Source organism: Porites lutea, chromosome 2, assembly GCF_958299795.1.
Source record: "Porites lutea chromosome 2, jaPorLute2.1, whole genome shotgun sequence".
Lineage (NCBI taxonomy): Eukaryota > Metazoa > Cnidaria > Anthozoa > Scleractinia > Poritidae > Porites > Porites lutea.
Genome location: NC_133202.1, coordinates 55,395,898 through 55,413,684, shown reverse-complemented (window position 1 = coordinate 55,413,684; position 17,787 = coordinate 55,395,898). Strand labels below are relative to the sequence as shown.

General features: G+C 38.4%; 1 long non-coding RNA gene and 2 other non-coding genes across 3 annotated transcripts; 1 reads left to right on the top strand and 2 right to left on the bottom strand.

Annotated features, from left to right (window-relative positions):
* Positions 1 to 767: 767 nt before the first annotated feature.
* Trnal-caa (transfer RNA leucine (anticodon CAA)) lies at positions 768 to 888 on the bottom strand. The gene is made up of 2 exons: positions 851 to 888; positions 768 to 813 (listed from the first exon to the last, which is right to left on the bottom strand). It is a non-coding gene; the product is annotated as a tRNA-Leu (tRNA).
* A 4,312-nt stretch (positions 889 to 5,200) lies between these two features.
* Positions 5,201 to 9,193, bottom strand: LOC140927226 (uncharacterized). The gene is made up of 3 exons (XR_012164546.1): positions 9,037 to 9,193; positions 7,012 to 7,208; positions 5,201 to 6,489 (listed from the first exon to the last, which is right to left on the bottom strand). It is a non-coding gene; the product is annotated as an uncharacterized lncRNA (long non-coding RNA).
* On the top strand, positions 5,677 to 5,799 carry Trnal-caa (transfer RNA leucine (anticodon CAA)). The gene is made up of 2 exons: positions 5,677 to 5,714; positions 5,754 to 5,799. It is a non-coding gene; the product is annotated as a tRNA-Leu (tRNA).
* Positions 9,194 to 17,787: the final 8,594 nt, after the last annotated feature.

Sequence of the window (17,787 nt, the reverse complement as noted above, 5' to 3'; positions counted from 1 at the left end):
CACTGATGACGCGTCACTACCGAGATCTGGGTAGTGGTAGTGTTGCCAAAAAAAATGTCGGCTGTTTTCTCAGACTATCTGTAAACATGATGAGATTAAAAAATTATGATCCTTAGACCATTTGTGTAAATCTGCAGGTCCGGGATGATAGCAAGAGAGAATGGGCAAGGAAAGCGAATCTCTATACCCCATGATCATTATTTGAAATCTTTTTTAAGTTCGAGCGATTGCTGCGAAGGCTATTTTTGTCTATTGTTTCCGTGAGCCACGCGGTCTACTGTCACGTGAACGTGTTAAGTTCGCACGTCATGTTGCTTACTGTGCGTGATCTGCAGTTGATCGGCAGTAAAATGAATCAATTACCCGCCAAGTTTAGAACACATGACGCTATTCTAACCGACCGATGAGGTGTCGTTCTTCAAATAACCACGCAGTATTACACAGAAGCAAGAACAGACTTCGAATAATGTTCATGGAAAGAGGGTCATGTATGAGGGATTCGCTATCTTATCTCATTCCCTCTTGGATTACAGCTAACTTCTGAAGTTTAGTCCAGTCAAACTCCTAATTGTCGGTATCAAACCGCCCCCTCGGAATGCCTAAGGGAACCGCCACCAAGATCCAGAACTAATTTACAAAATTGTAACTGGTAAGCAACAAATTTAACAATCCATTGAAGGAAAAAACTTACTAAAACTTTAAAATAGATATAATTTAACTTATTTCGCTTTAATAATTACATCGCTGAAGTATGCCAAAAAAACCAATGTCAGGAGTGGGATTCGAACCCACGCCTCCATTCGGAGACCAGAACGCCCGCTCCCATTGCTTAATGGGAAGGTATAATGACCTTGAGTCTGGCGCCTTAGACCGCTCGGCCATCCTGACATCGGCTATTGTGAACTTTTTTGCAGTATCTTAATATATAGATTAAGCCAGGGCTAAAAGCGAAGCTCCAATTTTAATAAATTTATAATTTAAATCAAACAATAAACTTTCAATCCAAAAATCATTTAACTTAGGGGCACATTCATGTGACTTTTGAGGGAAAGGCTAAGTTATTTTAGAGTGAAACATCTCACATCGAATTGATAACCTTATATGTACACCCAAAAAATAGCAAACATCTTCGGTCACATTCAAGATCACAGTAGATTAGGACTCGAAAACAAATTATTGGAAAACTAAAAAAAAACTAATCACGCCGAATTTTTTTGCGTTCGACAGGTTTACTTTACAAATTCTTGCCAACAAATCTGGGGTTTTTTAAACCAACCTTTTATAATTTTTATACATCACATTTGAGGTGCAACAGTACTTTTTATCATACAGACCTCGGACAGAATACGGTATTTCACAATTTTTCAAGACAAATTGCACTCAGTCAATATTCAGGACGATCAATCGTGGGCTTTAAGCGAAACCGTTCAAAAATTTCCAAAATCACCTATGCGGCCAGCTGGTTCTCGTTTCTATAGTGCGAGCTCTTAGTGTGGTCGAGTGTTTGAATGAACTTTAATAGAGTTACGCTTCAACATAATAGCGAATTCATTATTATTAATTTTTGGTTATTTAATGGTTTCAGTTATAACGATGTGAAATCTTATAAAGCGTTTGATACGCGCGACATTTTTGAGTACTCCTGCAAGCGATGTTCACGAACGATGAAAACAAATGGCACGGACAAGCGATTAAAATTACAAGAGAGACTACTAACAATCAAAAAAAGAAATATAATTTGGTGAAACATTTACAGAGACAACAATTTTCATTCACGAAGACAAGTATTAAAGTGTCTCTAAAAATCCTGAGTCTTTAACCGTAAAGCTTAAGCCGGCTTCCCGGCGCGGTGTTTACTGTTTTCGAAGGTGAACTCCTCGAAGCAAGAAAATCGCTCAAAGTTTTCTTTCTACAGCCAAATTTATAACTAAATATTCTTTGGAACGTTTTCTTTCTATTTGTGGTGAGCAAATATATCTGAAGGCTTTTTAAAGTTCTGTAAGCTTATATCAAACCTGATACTAGGTCAGATCATTGACTCAAATCCTACAAACGTGCATAAACTGGCCGCATAAACTGTCAGCGTGAACTGTGCAAAACTTCATGAAATTAGATATAACAAAAACAAACATCAAATACAACAATTACTCAGGCTTACCATTCGAGATTCAGTTCCTGGAAGCTATCAAGGAAGGCCACAGTTGCTTGAGACTTTTAAACCCTCTTACGCATTAAGCAAGGTGAAAAACGAAAACGATGCCATCCAAAAACGAATTCCCTGAATTTTGACAAGTGACGCATTTCTCAACCAAAAACCCAGTAAACAAACCAGCCATTAATAACAGAAGACTCTTGATAGCAACTGTATTTCATCTTGTACATCCAGAGGAAAAAGACAGTTAAAAACATCACAAGTTGACACAAAACTCTGTCAGCTTCAGCTGTCAAAGTAAACAACTTTCAAGATGCTGCATAATTAGTCCGCATGAACTCACCTGTCAAATTTTGACCAATCAGAGTATAAAAATTGGACGTAGAGCGTGACCATGGTAAGATAAGGTCTTCCCCGCCTGAACTTTTAAAAAAACTGGTTAAATTTTTGCTTCCGAGGCCAGTTTGAAATCAAAATCCTCATAATGCGGGGCCATAGTGACATAAACACAACATATTTGATATGAATCCTTGGAAAAAATTAACTTGAGCCTGCGATAATTTGAAACTGGTAATTTGTCAGCGGATAACTTCAAAAAATATTCGACCTCGATGGGTTCACACTTGAGCCCGCGGTACGGTCAGCTGATACTGGTCAGCGGATGCCCTGTTTTGACAGCTGTCAATTGATCACAACATTGATGTGCAATTAGTTTTCTCTTGGGCTCCCAAACTAGCTAAAAGTGTGAGAGTAAACATTGGTTTCCCTGTGGTGCGGACGGACGGTCGGTGGTCGGCGGTCGGCGGTCGGTGTACGGTCACGTGATTACCAAATTTTCTGGGATGGGTAGATTTACTTTGCTATGGGGCTCCGCCCACACGCGCGCTCGCGTGCGCGTGGAGCTCCGCTAATATGCTTTTTATTATTATTATTTCATCTTTCTTCGACCCACAGATTATTTATTGGCGTGTCGGCTTTCATTAACTCTTTGACGGTCCGCTTTGTACGTTTATGGACCCATGCATATTTATTCTTCCTGGACCCATTAAACTTCCCATTTAAGCTTATTAAGATTGTAATTAGTAAAATCAAGAGACTATAAAGGGGACAGAGAGGGCATCCCCCATATACACCCTGCATAGGTAATTCGTCTCGAGTTATTTTTAACACCACAGATCTCAAGGGGGATTAGACAACAGCCAATCACATAGCGCGAATGTGTTCCGCGTGGATGACCCACGCTGAGAACCACGCGTCCTTCACGAAATGACGTAGAACAAAATGGGGGAAGACGCGGAGAGCGATTTTGCTTTTCCTTTTGTCGACGAAGACGACTACAGGGAGATTTCTGCGAAAGCTGTGTCAGCGAAACCGAAATTAAAAAAGAATCGCCCTTCCTCTCTTGTATAGAGCTAACAGTAGAGCAGGGAAATCCTTAACACACTGAATATTCTCTCAGGATCATTTATAATTTACAGTTTGAAGAGACCAATTTCTGGTTTGATGTTTATTTTTTTCAGTCTTTATAGCGATTATTCCTACCTACTTACTTTGTCAATTGTAGGCGAACCCTCCTAAAGCTGAATTTCAAGGGACCATATTCAAGCTCAGAAAGAGAAATAAAATTTCGTCGTTGCTTATTTACGTCCTCCATAAAACGCGAGATTAGGCATTTTCACGTAGTAGTCGTGCAAAAACGGGAAAGAAATGAACAAAAAAGTGTGTTGCGCGTGCGAAGTTGTTGTTTTGCTAATTAAACCTATTGTTTTTTTGACGTTCTAGTTGTCGTCCGCGTCGTTGGATCTTAAACTCCCTAAATTGTACAAACGACCGGTTTCAATAGACCGGCGAAATTTCTCATTTTATTAAAGCACTGAGGTTACGACAACTTCGAGTTAAACTGATTTCACGGGTTGTCAAAGAGTCCAGCGATTCCTTTTTCCCAGGTGAGCGCCGACTCATTTCGCTTCAATATTCAGGAATGCTCTCGATCTTTTTACGCTTTCATTGCCTCTCGCCCGACATGTTTTGCACGGCGTTTGGTCATTCGAAACCTCCACGAAACATCCACGCCTCGCGCGAGGTAACTTTATCCCGATTCTAAAAATAACTCGAGACGAATTACCTATGGAATACGGTGTATATGGGGGATGTATATGGGGAACCAAACTGGCTATAAAAAGCAAAAAAAGGGAAAAAGAAGAGTGCAAGAAAAAAAATGAAATAGATTCGCAAAAAAGTCCAAAGCAGCTATACACAGACACCCCGAAGACAGAGGAGGCAGCTGAATCTCCGCTGCATCTTCGCTCTCAATAAGGGCCTGCCGGTGGAATCAATAGTTTGAGGTCCAATCCAACTTCTTAGACAAAAACCATGATAATTTCATAGCTTAGCGACCCGTCAAGTTGTCTAAAGCACTACGGAGAGGGATTTTTGTCAAACGTGTCATGAGCTTATTTGCCAACACTGCACGACGATTGATTATGGTGCATGATCACCGAGTGGAATATCAAGAAACATAAAGGATTGTGCTGCTTATATGTTTTTGTAACTTAACTCATCTACAGTAAAATTGCAGTCTCTATCCACTCCGTGAAGAAATATTTGTCCCGAAAATTGCAAATATACAGGAATTTAGCCAAGATAACGAGATCGAAATGAGAGATAATTGTTTCTCTGGACGGCACTTTCTATCATACGTTTACGAAGAAGAAAGGCTGTTTCGAAATTCACCGTAAAATGAACGTCCCTTCTTTTGATCCATTGTCTGTAGATAATCTGCAAGTACTGGGGATAGCCATCTGTCTTATTTAGTGTGGCTGAAAACACATATGCAGGTGAACATGCTTCAAAAAACACGAGACGAGATGGTGTCTGAAACGACCGTTTTATTCCTTAATGTTACCAACAGTTGTTGATGTGTATACTGGAATGCAAGCTAATTATGCTTCAGACCGACATATTTATATGCTGGCCATCATTTCTAGAAAAACCGGCAAGCTAGTATATATCATTTAAAATAAATTATGTAAGATACCTTCTTAGGAAGTTTCCCTGAAGTAAATATCCTTTCCAAATAAATAGTTCTTTTTTTTAAGCCTTCCTTTCCCTCTTTCAGCCAACACCACACTACATTTAACTTGTGTTTACGCAAACTTGTCAACTTGCTTGTCAATAAAAGGCTCAAACCCTGGGCCGCCGAGTTGTTCAAATTAAAGCTGGATTATGATAACCTTGGGTTAGTGCAAATATATGAAGGTTTAAAAAGCTCATTAAGCTTAATTCATTTTGTCCAGAACTTGATGATTGGACGCCTTAAAAAGAATACAGAAAAATTATCCGAGAAAATTCTTTTGAACAAAACAACAACATCTTTTATTACTTAAACACGATCATTTTATAGCGTAGCTGATGAGGTCGTGTAAAATATAATGATAATATCACCCAAACTGAATAAATAAATAAATGATTGAGTAAGCTTGTCGTTAGGTACGTTTTAGGAAAACGATGGTGTTCGTAAGGTTGTCAGGATGGCCGAGCGGTCTAAGGCGCCAGACTCAAGGTGACAATATACCTTCCCATTAAGCAATGGGAGCGGGCGTTCTGGTCTCCGAATGGAGGCGTGGGTTCGAATCCCACTCCTGACATCCTTTTTTTTTTCTCTTTTTTTTTTTTGGTTAGCAAATTATGTGCTTTATTTATTGAGTTGTTTTATAAACGATGTCGGTCCGTTTCTATCTAAAATTGGATTCGGAAATTGCAATTCAGAGCTCGTTGAAAGGAATAATTAAAACGCTGAGGCCTCGAAGAGAAATAGCTCTTTTGAAATGAAAAGGGATTTATAGGGGCTTGGCCTCAATCTGCCTAACCTTTGGATAATAGCGTTTGAGCTGAGGCCGGCGGTCTCCCTCTTTTAATAGCAATACCATGACTTTAAGTACAGGATCATAAGTTCTCGTAAAACTTGTAGAAAAAGGGCTGTAAAGCTGATTATGTACTAAACCTTCTTATTTAATAACGCAGTCAGGACGGCTGTAGTAAATAGCCACTTTGTATGAATATTATTTATATTCAAATCTTGACTTCAACATTTCATTTAACTTACGGGTGAAAAATAATATATATTCCACATGAAGTTATCCCTTAATCAACAATCTAATTTTATTACATAGATGTGTATGTCTTGCTCAGAAATGTGGCGGCAACAGGCAAGGCGGCTCAGGGCAGTTGCATAAGGATTTCGAGCAGCAGTCCAAGGTACATTTGGTTAAGTTAAGTCCCTTTTGATTCCACATTTCTTCATCACAAGCTGTGTCGTTCATCATTCCACACATTGACTGCCAAAAATAAACCAAATTAGTCAATGCTAATAATCCATCTTTAAGCCTTCTTTGCCATAAAGAGCAACATGGTAAGATCATTGAATAATTAAAACCAAGAGAGAATGATGGGATAATCATGAGCCCATGAGAAGGGCTAATCCTTTAAGTCACAGTCAACACTTTTCCGCAATGATCAGCTGGAATTTAGAAAAAGGTTATGGCGTAGTCTTTCTTACGCGTTATTTAATCCGGCAAGATTTTTCAGCGCAGTTTTGTTCAGTTTCTTTTTTCATCGTTTCTCTATGTCGCGGACAATCGAATCAGCAGGCGCCATTTGTTCAAAAGGTGGAGAGCTCTTACTACTGATCCACGGGATAAATCAGTCATAACATAGATAACATAACATATTTGCTGACGATGGGATACGAAAGTTTGGAACACTTAAGGAAAACCTTTGCAAGCGCAAAATACTCATTACCATTATCACTGAGTTCAAAAACTCAATTTATCAAAGTAAAAAGATTGCCATGAACATACCCGAACTGCGCAAGTGAATGTATTCATTGTTAATTCGTTGCCCGTAACGTTGAATTGGTAGGATACTTTTCCGCATGCGTCAAATTTGACCCCTTCGGGTGCGTCAGGGGATGTGTCGCAGTTAATGATGCTTGTGACGTACTTGCAGAGGTCACCAGGCGGTCCCGGCATGCAGTAGTAGCAGTGAATTGCCATCACTATGGTGGAACAAGGCCATTATAACTGATGATATCTCATATATAAATGGCGGTAACGTAATCATTTTTGCCTTTTACTAGCCTCAGTTTAGCATGTGAACATGCAGACGACCAAAGTAGTTCACTAGATAACTAGAAAGAATGAATCAAAAGCCTAGTTTCCTGGTTTTGGTTGTTTCGATCTCCTCAAAGACAAGAGGCGCGTGATCGTCAGCGATGTTTCAGTGTCGGACAAGGGAATTTTTGGAAGTGTTTCGCAAAGAGCCAAACATCGGAAAGCGAACCTCATGGCTTGCTATCTGCTTTTTTTCTCGATTTTTCTGTGTAGACAAGGGCTAGAAAAGTTCCACGAAGATATGGTTTCACGTCGAGAACTTGATAGAGTGGACACTCTCTTTTTCAAGTAGCGCAGGCCGAATTTATTTCCGATTACTGTTACCGAGTTTATATAACAGGCTTAAGGAACAGTGTTACATCAGGGTTTTGAACTGCTGTTTTTGCAGATTTTCCAGTTACTCGAAATGACTCTTTAATATTAGTAGAACCGAGTTTATACTTTTCATTACATAATTACAGCTTCATGACAACGAATGTTCCCGAGAGTCATCAGAATCCAAGGTTAAAAGCAAAATTTGAAACCTACGGGCTGAATAACTTTAACACCCTCCCTGCAATCTATTTTAATCTTCTACAATTTTTGAAGTGCCTTCTTTTACATTTTGTTATCTGTATGTGGTGGCTAGTTTATGATGATCAAATTTGATGCCTAAATTGTGTCTCTTATAAAATTAAAATAGACCACCATTTATCATTCAGTGATTACAAGTTTATGATTCATTTATCAGGTTATCAATTAACGAATAACTTCTACAAAGATTGTCTAAGTTTCGGGCCCTGTAATTAGCAGTACTGTAAAGGACTACAATTATATTCAGCCTTATGAGTTGTGGGTTGGAACCGTGCGTTTGTAATAATAAAGCTAAACTTGTATTAGGTGACCACTGACAAGAAACCTGATGGTTTCCGCTGCTACTTCTTAAATTTACTTATATTATAGACCCCAGCTATCATTTTCCAAAAATTAGGACGACTTAAGTATGAAAAAAGACATAGAGGTTTTTCTTGAATACCAAGGCTTACTTCTTAAAATGATTTCGTTACTGGCTCAGAGTTCTCTCAGTCAAGATCGAGAAGACAGCCTTGGATAATAATCATCATTTTACTGATACCAAAAAGTTTAACAATAAATTATTCGCTTTGGTCTTTGACTAATTTTGTGATGGGTAAACAATCAGTTTCCAAGACTTCTTATCGCCTTGCAAAATATTTGTACCAACAGCTGGGTGCAGCATACATTTCGCTAGAATACCACGATATCCTTGGACACATTTTGTTTCCAACGAAGCGATGAAAAATTCTTAGAACAGTAATTTTCAGCCATACGGTATTCCTCCACAAAAACCAGCAGAATCACTTAGACTGAAGAAACGTTCCCGAGATGGGTAACCTGATTTCATTAATTTGCCACCATTTAATTTCATAGCTACCATATTCTATTTTTATGCACGCAAATCTAAAATCGCATTGATCTTTATGCTAATAGCATAGAATAAGGTAATTTTCATTAAATTATGTGTTGATAAGTTAAAAAAATCCTAAGGGCTGTTGCCAGTGATCAGTAAAATTGGTGTTAATAATGTAGAGGTTGTTCTTCATAATAAAGCTGAATTCCAAGCCTTTGTCAATAGGAGACTTAATCATGGAGCTATCATTGAATAACATTTTGGGATTTTAAAATTACATTATAAATAAATGAGATTTTCCTTACCGCTAAATGACAATGCTACAAAAGCGAAAATGCAAAGAAAATAGCTACCCATCATGGAAAATCCTTTTAAAAAAAAACTTAAACTCTGGTCAGTGATACGATCATATGACCAGGAGGCTACCCTACAGCTGGCTTAACAAATGTTATCAAATGGCAACAATATTTTCGAGATTGAACAAACTTTCCGAAACATTACCGATCGAATGCTTAGAGATGACGTCTTCCGAAGATCAAGCGCAGCAACCAGGTGTGAGATTCATTCAATTAAATTTTCCGGACTGAATTTTAATCCCACTGTTACGCCGCAAATTGTTATATTAACGCAAAATGTAATAAGAATCGCTGTAATGAAATTTTCAACGCAAAATGTAATCATTTTTCTAACGCATAATGTGATAACGTGAAATGTAATAATTTCCAAATGTCATGCATGATATTTCGAAGTCTTTGTTGTGGCTCAGTAATCAGTAGCGGATCCAGATTTTCATTGAAACTAAAAGTTATTGTTATTATTATTATTATTATTATTATTATTATTATTATTATTATTATTTCATTAATAATTAATAATACTTTATTAAAATCTTGTAAAAAGCTACACACAAAACTTCAGTAACATATTCATAAAAAGAAAACGTCAATATCAATACAAAATTCTGGCAAAACCCAAGTCAAACAGTCCCAGTGGATGAGATAAACGTCAATGCGCTGATTCTAATAATACGGATAAGTTTCTGATCCATGAGGCGAGATAGAAATCTACTGCTGTTCATTTTCCGTACCAATTTACCGATAAGAAGACGTAACTAAAGATTAAGAGATCGATTTAAAAAAGCATTTGAATTAAGGAAACACATCAATAGTCCTATTGGATGGCTCCTTCAACAACTTCGACGTCAATATCAACATTAATCTTAATGTCACATGCCACTCTTCTTGTCCTAGAGCCTCTAAAACAAACTAACGGATATCTCAAGAGTGCGAATGAGGTTCTGGTTCTGATCCAGGAGATGGTTTTGGCATACTGCTCCCCTTTTTTGATGGCAACCAGCTCTGCTGAACGGCTATGATACATCAAGCACTCCTTTCCTATTCCGCCAGTTGTGGTGAAGACCAAAGATGTAAATTTTCTATTTTCGATGTAGAGAACTCTCCTAGAGCAGAGACGTTTTTTCACGTTCTCATGGATACGATAACTTTGTTGTGGCTCTCGGTCCCTATACGATAAGGCAACAGGGTGACAGACTCTCACATCAAAGAATGCCGATCGATGGCGCTCCCAGAACCCACGTGCGTGGATATCTAACCTCGCATCCTGAGCTTTGTTAGATCCTCTGTTTAAACGTTCGCCGGAGATATCTTGGAGGACTGGCTCGATCTCGACATCGCTACACACCATACTCAGAAATTCATCTTCGAGATCTCTTAGCTCGTTGTGGCGTTGAGTAATAAAACCTCCTAGTTTGCAAATCATAGACTGATCAACCGTAAAGGTTTCCCCACGAGCACAAGTGGAGGGGATATCTTCCACTGGCCAGTAGTAGTGTTGTTTAACAGCATCACGGAACTCCCTCTTATTCAGGTTAAAGCCCAATTCCTGGAGAGGAAGCACTGTAAGCCATAATTCTGATGATCCCTCTTCTGCCGCCAGATCTAGTGCTCGCTGAGTCTTTCTTGGTTCCATCTCCATAATACGCTCTGACCTGTGTTCGGGTTCGTTTAATCTTTCACTTCTTACTTCCTGTTGTACTAATTTTGTGAGGGTTATAACTGATGAGACTGAGATACAATTTATTCAACAAGGGGCTTCCTTACTTTGACAGACGAAGCATATTCATTGATAATAATTAATTATTATTAATTGTTATTAATTATTATTAATCTCGAACCCGCCCAATGCGAAGGTGAAAATTTATCAAACGTGAATGTGGTCGAAGGTTCGAATTTGCATATTTCTTCCGACATTGCTGATCAAAGAGCTCCCTAGGGACGGACCGCTACTTGCAAGGATCAAAACACCAAAAATCAAATCAAGCCAAATCTGCCTGATTATGAAGTGCTTCCCTCCGAAACAAAGAACAAAACTTGGGGCAGTATTAGTTACGCATGTTTCTGTAATACTGTCAACGCTGTTTACGATGAAATCGTCCACTACAGGAGGAATATATTCAATGTTCCATCGGGTCGCGCGGGGAAGAGTTTCATTGAAGAATTAACCTTCTCGATTAAGTAATTTAATTCAGACTCTGACTTGAACTCGGTCGCTCTTAAAGCATTCATGGTGTTCCAACTTTGATTTTGCAAAAACCATCCGCTACTTCCAAAAGCAAGGAGCATAGTGAAGCAATAGAGCGTCGATTAGCGCTCTGGAAACAAGGGGACATTGATTTGTTGCTTAAAGAAGTGAGGTTCTTTCAAGGGAAATTTGTGATAATAATAACAATAAAAATGTGGTGGTGGTGGTAATGGTGGTGGTGATGGAGGGAAAACAATAGAAATGTGGTGGTGGTGGTGGTGGAGTGAAAACAATAGAAATGTGGCGGTGGTGGTGGTGGTGGTGGTGGTGGAAGGAAAACAATAGAAATGTGGTGGTGGTGGTGGTGGTGGAGGGAAAACAATAGAAATGTGGTGGTGGTGGTGGTGGTGTTGGAGGGAAAACAATAAAAATGTGGCGGTGGTGGTGGTGGTGGAGGGAAAACAATGGAAATGTGGCGGTGGTGGTGGTGGTGGTGGAGGGAAAACAATAGAAATGAGGTGGTGGTGGTGGTGGTGGAGGGAAAACAATAGATTGGTGGCGGTGGTGGTGGTGGTGGTGGAGGTAAAACAATAGAAATGTGGCGGTGGTGGTGGTAGTGGTGTAGGGAAAACAATAGAAATGAGGAGGAGGAGGGAAAAATGGGAATAAAAAATTGCGGAAGGAAAATAACAAAATTGTGGAGGAGGAGGAAAATAAAAAATGAAAAGGAGAGGGGTAAGTAAAGCATTGCGTGCAGTGTAAAAAAAAGAGCTAGTTTGCCTTTGCCCTCTTTAATATACACGATTTGCCCGCCAAAAATCAGTGAACCGCAACAGGGACAATCACAGCAGCAGGAAATAGGAAGTGCATAATTACGTTACGTCTCAGTGATTTTAAGTCACAGACAAGTTTGACTTTACTCCTTAGACACTATGAATTAACCAATGAAAACGTTCCTTATTTTCTAACTAACCAATCGAAAAGGAAGACGTCTATCGACATTAAAGTAACTAGAAAACCTAAACCAACTAAAAATAACACAGGACCTTATCTTTATGAGATTCCTGCGCATTTTTTTCATGAGATCAAGACAATAGCCTATGACGTCAGCGACGTTAATGTATTCCTCCCCACCTTAATGAGAATCCTCCCCAAAAAAGGGGAGTAACCGGTCCCTCCTATACTACTAACCTTAAAATAATTTGATCAAAAAGGGTTAGCTTTTTCGTCTTTCTTCGCTGCCGCATAGTCACGGTTCGAGGTTGTCCGCTATAGTGAGAAGTGATTCCATTTGCTTTTATTGAAATGGATGGATGAAAATTGATCGCTCTTTTTTATATACAAATCATGTCCAGTGACATACAAATCATGTCAAAGAGAAAGTAAAATCATGTCAAAGAGAAAGTAAAATCAACTATTACAGCTGATTCTTACCACACAAGCCTATTAATAAAATGGATTTACAAAAGAGAGATACGAATTGCTCTTGCTGAAAAAAAAACAACAACTTAATAACAGGCTGCAAACCACTAAGCTGAAACTTATGTCTTGTTAGGCTCCTTTTAAACGTGGAATTTCTTACGAGTGATGCCGAACACTGAGCTATTTTAGTCGATGAAAGTAATTAAATACGGCAGTTGATTCAGACGTCGGATATGATGGTGCCGAATTTAACTCCGTTTGTCGAAAATATTCCCAGTCTCTAAGAAAAATTTTTATCCAATATAGATAAGGGTGTCTAAAATTAATGTATTATATTCGGCGCATGTGAAATGCGACTTCTAAATCAAATGTTGAACCTCAGTCGAATTTTTCGACTGTCGAATTTTCGACTGTGGCAAATTCGACAAAGTTGTATTTAATTTGAAACCGTCGAAATTAGTTGATTCAGACGTCCCATCTTAAAGCAGTTACCTCTCGAATTAAATTAGGCACATGTGAAAATCGACGTTTGAGCTGGGTATATAAAATGATAACAGTGTCCAGTATTACTAAAAATACCGGTAGATTCCGGTAGATACGCTATGATACTGACATACCGCATTTTTTATATGCTGTACCACTCTATAGCAAGACTTAAGATAAGATGCTTTATTTTAAGTGGCGCATACTCTTAGCTACATGGATAAGTTAAAAAGATAACTTCCATAGCTAATTCACAGGTATGCCACTTGGGTTCAGACGTCGAATCTAAGTCTGTCCAATAACATAGCTGTTGTCGAAAACAAGGAATAAAAATTTCAAAAGACGCTTTCATCAAAAGCATTTAAAATATATGAATTGAGTTCGGCAAGGCAGTAACAAGCATTTGAAACCAAATCGTGCAAAGTGCCGTGCTTAAACCGAATTTCGATCTGCACGGCGGTACTTATGACGTTTGAATTGGGCCCAATAGTGAAAAAGCATGTAATAAAAGATATCTGTCACGCTTTTTTCTTTTTTTCACGAGAATAAGAAAACCTTGGCTGAAGCTTACTTTTCCTAATTTTTTACTTAATCGAGGCTCTTAATGTGTTTTTAATACCGTTTTTTAAGTCAAACTTTCTTTTTTTAAAGTTCCCAAGCGTAAAGAGAGTCAAATCAGTTTGACTGGAAAAGCAGTTGTCGTTTGCCTAAAGCAGACAGCGCAAAAAATGTTTAGTTCGCCCAGCCAACGAATTTTTTGGTGAGTAGAGCTGAGCAGATGGCACAAAAATATTGAGTTTGCCCGGGAACGCACAAACTTTTGTGTAGTACGTTTTATTTGTTTGAGTAGTCAGGGAAATATTCACGCCAGTAGTCGGAGGAACACTCTTAACTACAAATAATTTTTACAATTAAGTCGAGTACTTTTGACGGCGAGTGTTTATCACCCCGAGAAAACACCCTTTTCATCTCTGGACGAATTCCCCAGTTTTCAACCTAGATTCTGCCTTTTTTAGCTTTAGACACCTGACAGAAAATGTGCAATATTGAATAGAAGCATCTACATATGCTCAGGACTGCATTGGGACCTGTATTACATTTATTATACTACTACATGAGAAATTTCTGCAATTTGATTGGCTTAGAGAAGTGGTATTTCAGCTTAATTTGAAATACCTACATGTGTAAATTACAACCTTTTGTGGGTAGTTGTATAAACAAATGATAGCCTGATTTGTACGTGATATTTGCCATAGATACCACTTGTGATATTTCAAAATTGTCTCAAATTTCACTCACCTAAAGGCTTGTGAAATTTCGTATAATAACAATTTCGAAATATTACTCGTGGTATTTATGCCAAATATCACTACAAATCATACTATTACCTATACAAAGCGAAAACAACTGTACGATTAGGTTCACTTATAGATGATTGCATCTCCTTATTTCAACTTTTACTTCATTTCTAATATTAATAAACAATATTAACATTAATAGCAATAATAATTTAGCAATTAACGAATGAGGCTGAGTAGGATATGAAGAGGGTGTTATCAACCTCGGCTTTCACCCTCGGTGGATAAAACCCTCCGAGATCTGCTTAATTTTTCATATCCTACGAAAGCTGAATTCATTAATTGCTTTATTATTCATTCAAAATTATTCCTAGTTTAAAAACGTAGCTAAAAACATGCTTACCTGCATAGATGTCAAGTTCATTTTCGATAGTGTACGTTTAGGTTTGTCCAGCTCTGCAAATATTCTCCATATAGTAGATGTCGCCCTCCGAGTTGTCTTCTTGCTGTTTTTGCCATGTTTTTAGCTATTATTTCGCCTAGTTCCAGCTGTGGTTCTTACTCTTGAAACGAGTGAAATGTCCGCCATTTCTTGTTCACAACCAAAACAACTCAACCTCGTCCCCAGGTCGTCTCGGTAACGGTGCCTTAACCTGTAGCGGGCTGCATTCTTGACGTCATTTCCTCGTTAAACACAAAATTCCCCCAAATTTGGTCATCAGTAACTGGTTATGGTGAATTATGCGTGTGCTTTTAGCCAATCACAAGTGGGGAAATATTTTGAATGAATAATAAAATAACTTGTAATTTAAATGAAGATCTGGATTCGCTACTGATTAATGAGCCACAAGACTGATCTTCAAATATTCATGCATGACACTCGGAAATTATTACATTGTACGTTATTACATTATGCCTTAGAATAGTTATTGCATTTTGCGTTCAAAATTGTATTACATTCTGCGTCAATGTTATCATTTTTTGCGTTAGTATTACATTTTGCGGCGTAACACACACAAAGAACAATGGATTGTTCGTCCGATGGGAAAACTTTTCTGGTTGGGCCAGGTCGTACAGGAAATTTGCCATTTAATTTGGCCATTACCGTTTCCTGAGCACATAGACCTTCGATCCGAGAATTTATAGCTAAAACTGAATAGAGGAGTTTGACTACTTATTGACCAGGGCCCGAAACACGTCCTTTTTGCTTTGCCACCCCGGCCGTCGTAAAGCTGCAGGCGTTTAACAGCAACGACAACAACTTTTATTATTGTCTGAGGGCTTTACAAACTGAAATTAACATATTATAGCTAACTACCAAACAAAGGTATGTTTACAGTGCAAAAATGACATGCGTTAAATACCTTACATGATTGTCACTACCTGCAAAATAGAGCAGGCTAATAGCGGCTTGCAGTGACAACAATTTATGAAGAGCCTAGAAACAGCTTAGAAACAGTTATAAGTCAAAGTGTCTGAATTAAGAAAAATTAAATAAGTAAGTAAAAGACGAGAAAAATTAACTAGTTGAATGAAGCACACGCTTCTAAATGGTAAATAGTAAACAACCAGTGGCCTTTTCCTGTTGTCTTAGTAATTTAAAAAACTTGCAAAAACCAAAGACACGATCTGAAACGAAGTGATCAAAGGAGGGTGTTTGTGATTGCTTCCGAAACCTGAGCCATGGGGTCCGTTACACCTGTCTTCAGAGCAGCAGTTGAAGAGGCACTTACGGACAGTAATCCCATTCTTTTCCAAACGGTCCAGGAAATCTTTGCAAAACTCCTCTCTTTTTTGTTTTGAGTCGCAAAATGACTAAAAATTAAAAAAAGATTAGTATAAAACATCACACAACAATTAACGCAGTCATAAATAATATCCGTCACCCCCTTTCCCCCCCTCCCCCACACACCCACACACACACACTTATAAGAACTCCCATTTATAGACCCAGCTACCTGTGAACAAAAAACTACGTCCGCTTATAAGTTCTGCCTCCCTCCTGACTGTAAGTCCTCCTCAAATTCTTTTCCAAATGTATTGAAATGAATTCGATTTATTATGATGTTTTGAAGCCTAATTAAAATTAGGTTAATTCCCTAAGGTGCTCCAAATTTTTAAAAACACATGTTCAAAATTTCTCAAAAAGTTGCTCAAAAGTTGCCCTCAAAACAAAAACAAGTTGCTTAGAAGTTGCACAAAAGTTGCCCCAGAAACGCCATAATCTCCAGGTTAATGCTTTTCAAAAAATCGTCTTTGAAAACTACCATTAACGAGTCCCTTCGATTGACGTCATTTTAATAATCTTTCTGCGGAAGCTCTTTTCCACGGCGTCCATCTTGCTATGCACAATGAGGGTTGCGCAGTGCAAAAGTTTACTCCGTAACGAAAATTTGAAGTCAACTATAGATGTTTTACATATGGTAATCAAATCAACTAACGGCACAGTAATTTCATAAGGTCGTCAGTGTAGTTTTAGCTTTCCGTTGCTTATCGTTGACATGGCAAAGCATAGTTAAGGTTAAATGACGTGATAAACAAGACGCAAGTGGTAAACAAGTTGATATTACTGACTGAACTGATACTATGTCTTGCGCTTTAGGATTGATGGGATAAAAGCAATGTCACGTGGTATTTCAGGGGGCAAACAAATGTTAAAATTTGGCAATACGAGTTATCGCGGTCGAGTTTGTCTATTCTCTCAAAACGAAACGACGATTTAATAGTCATGCAAAATGTACGGTTTGAGTTTCGACAAAATTAGAGTCATTATTGCTTGCTGTGAGGACATCTACGGTTGCCACTGCATTAAAAAAAGGAACAACGATCACTTCCACCCATAATTTGCCATTATCGTCTTTAAGATAAAAAATTGTCACTTTTCTTTTGTCTGAAATTAACAAGCACAACCGCGGCTTCTTGCTTTTTCAGATTTTATCACTTGTTTGCCCCTGGAGAAACCACGTGAGATTGCTTTTTCCCCGTCAATCCTTATGCGCGCGTGCAAGCTATGGCAGGTATCGTGAACAAAGTCTAATAAACAAATTGACAAACTCCCCACCCTCGGGCCGGCCTTTACTAATAATAGTAATAGAATATTTGTATAGCGCAACCTTTCTAGAAGCTCATGGTGGTTTACAACAGAAAAAAAAAATAGCAATTAACTGTACTGAAGCACACGTATGAATTCGCGGTATAGCCATTACCTTACGCATGCGCGTAAGGGTCTTTGATACACGGGTTTTCCGCGTTCATTGACCCGACCGTTATGCCATGTTGATGAGCCCCAACAAGGGCGATACAGCTGTCCAT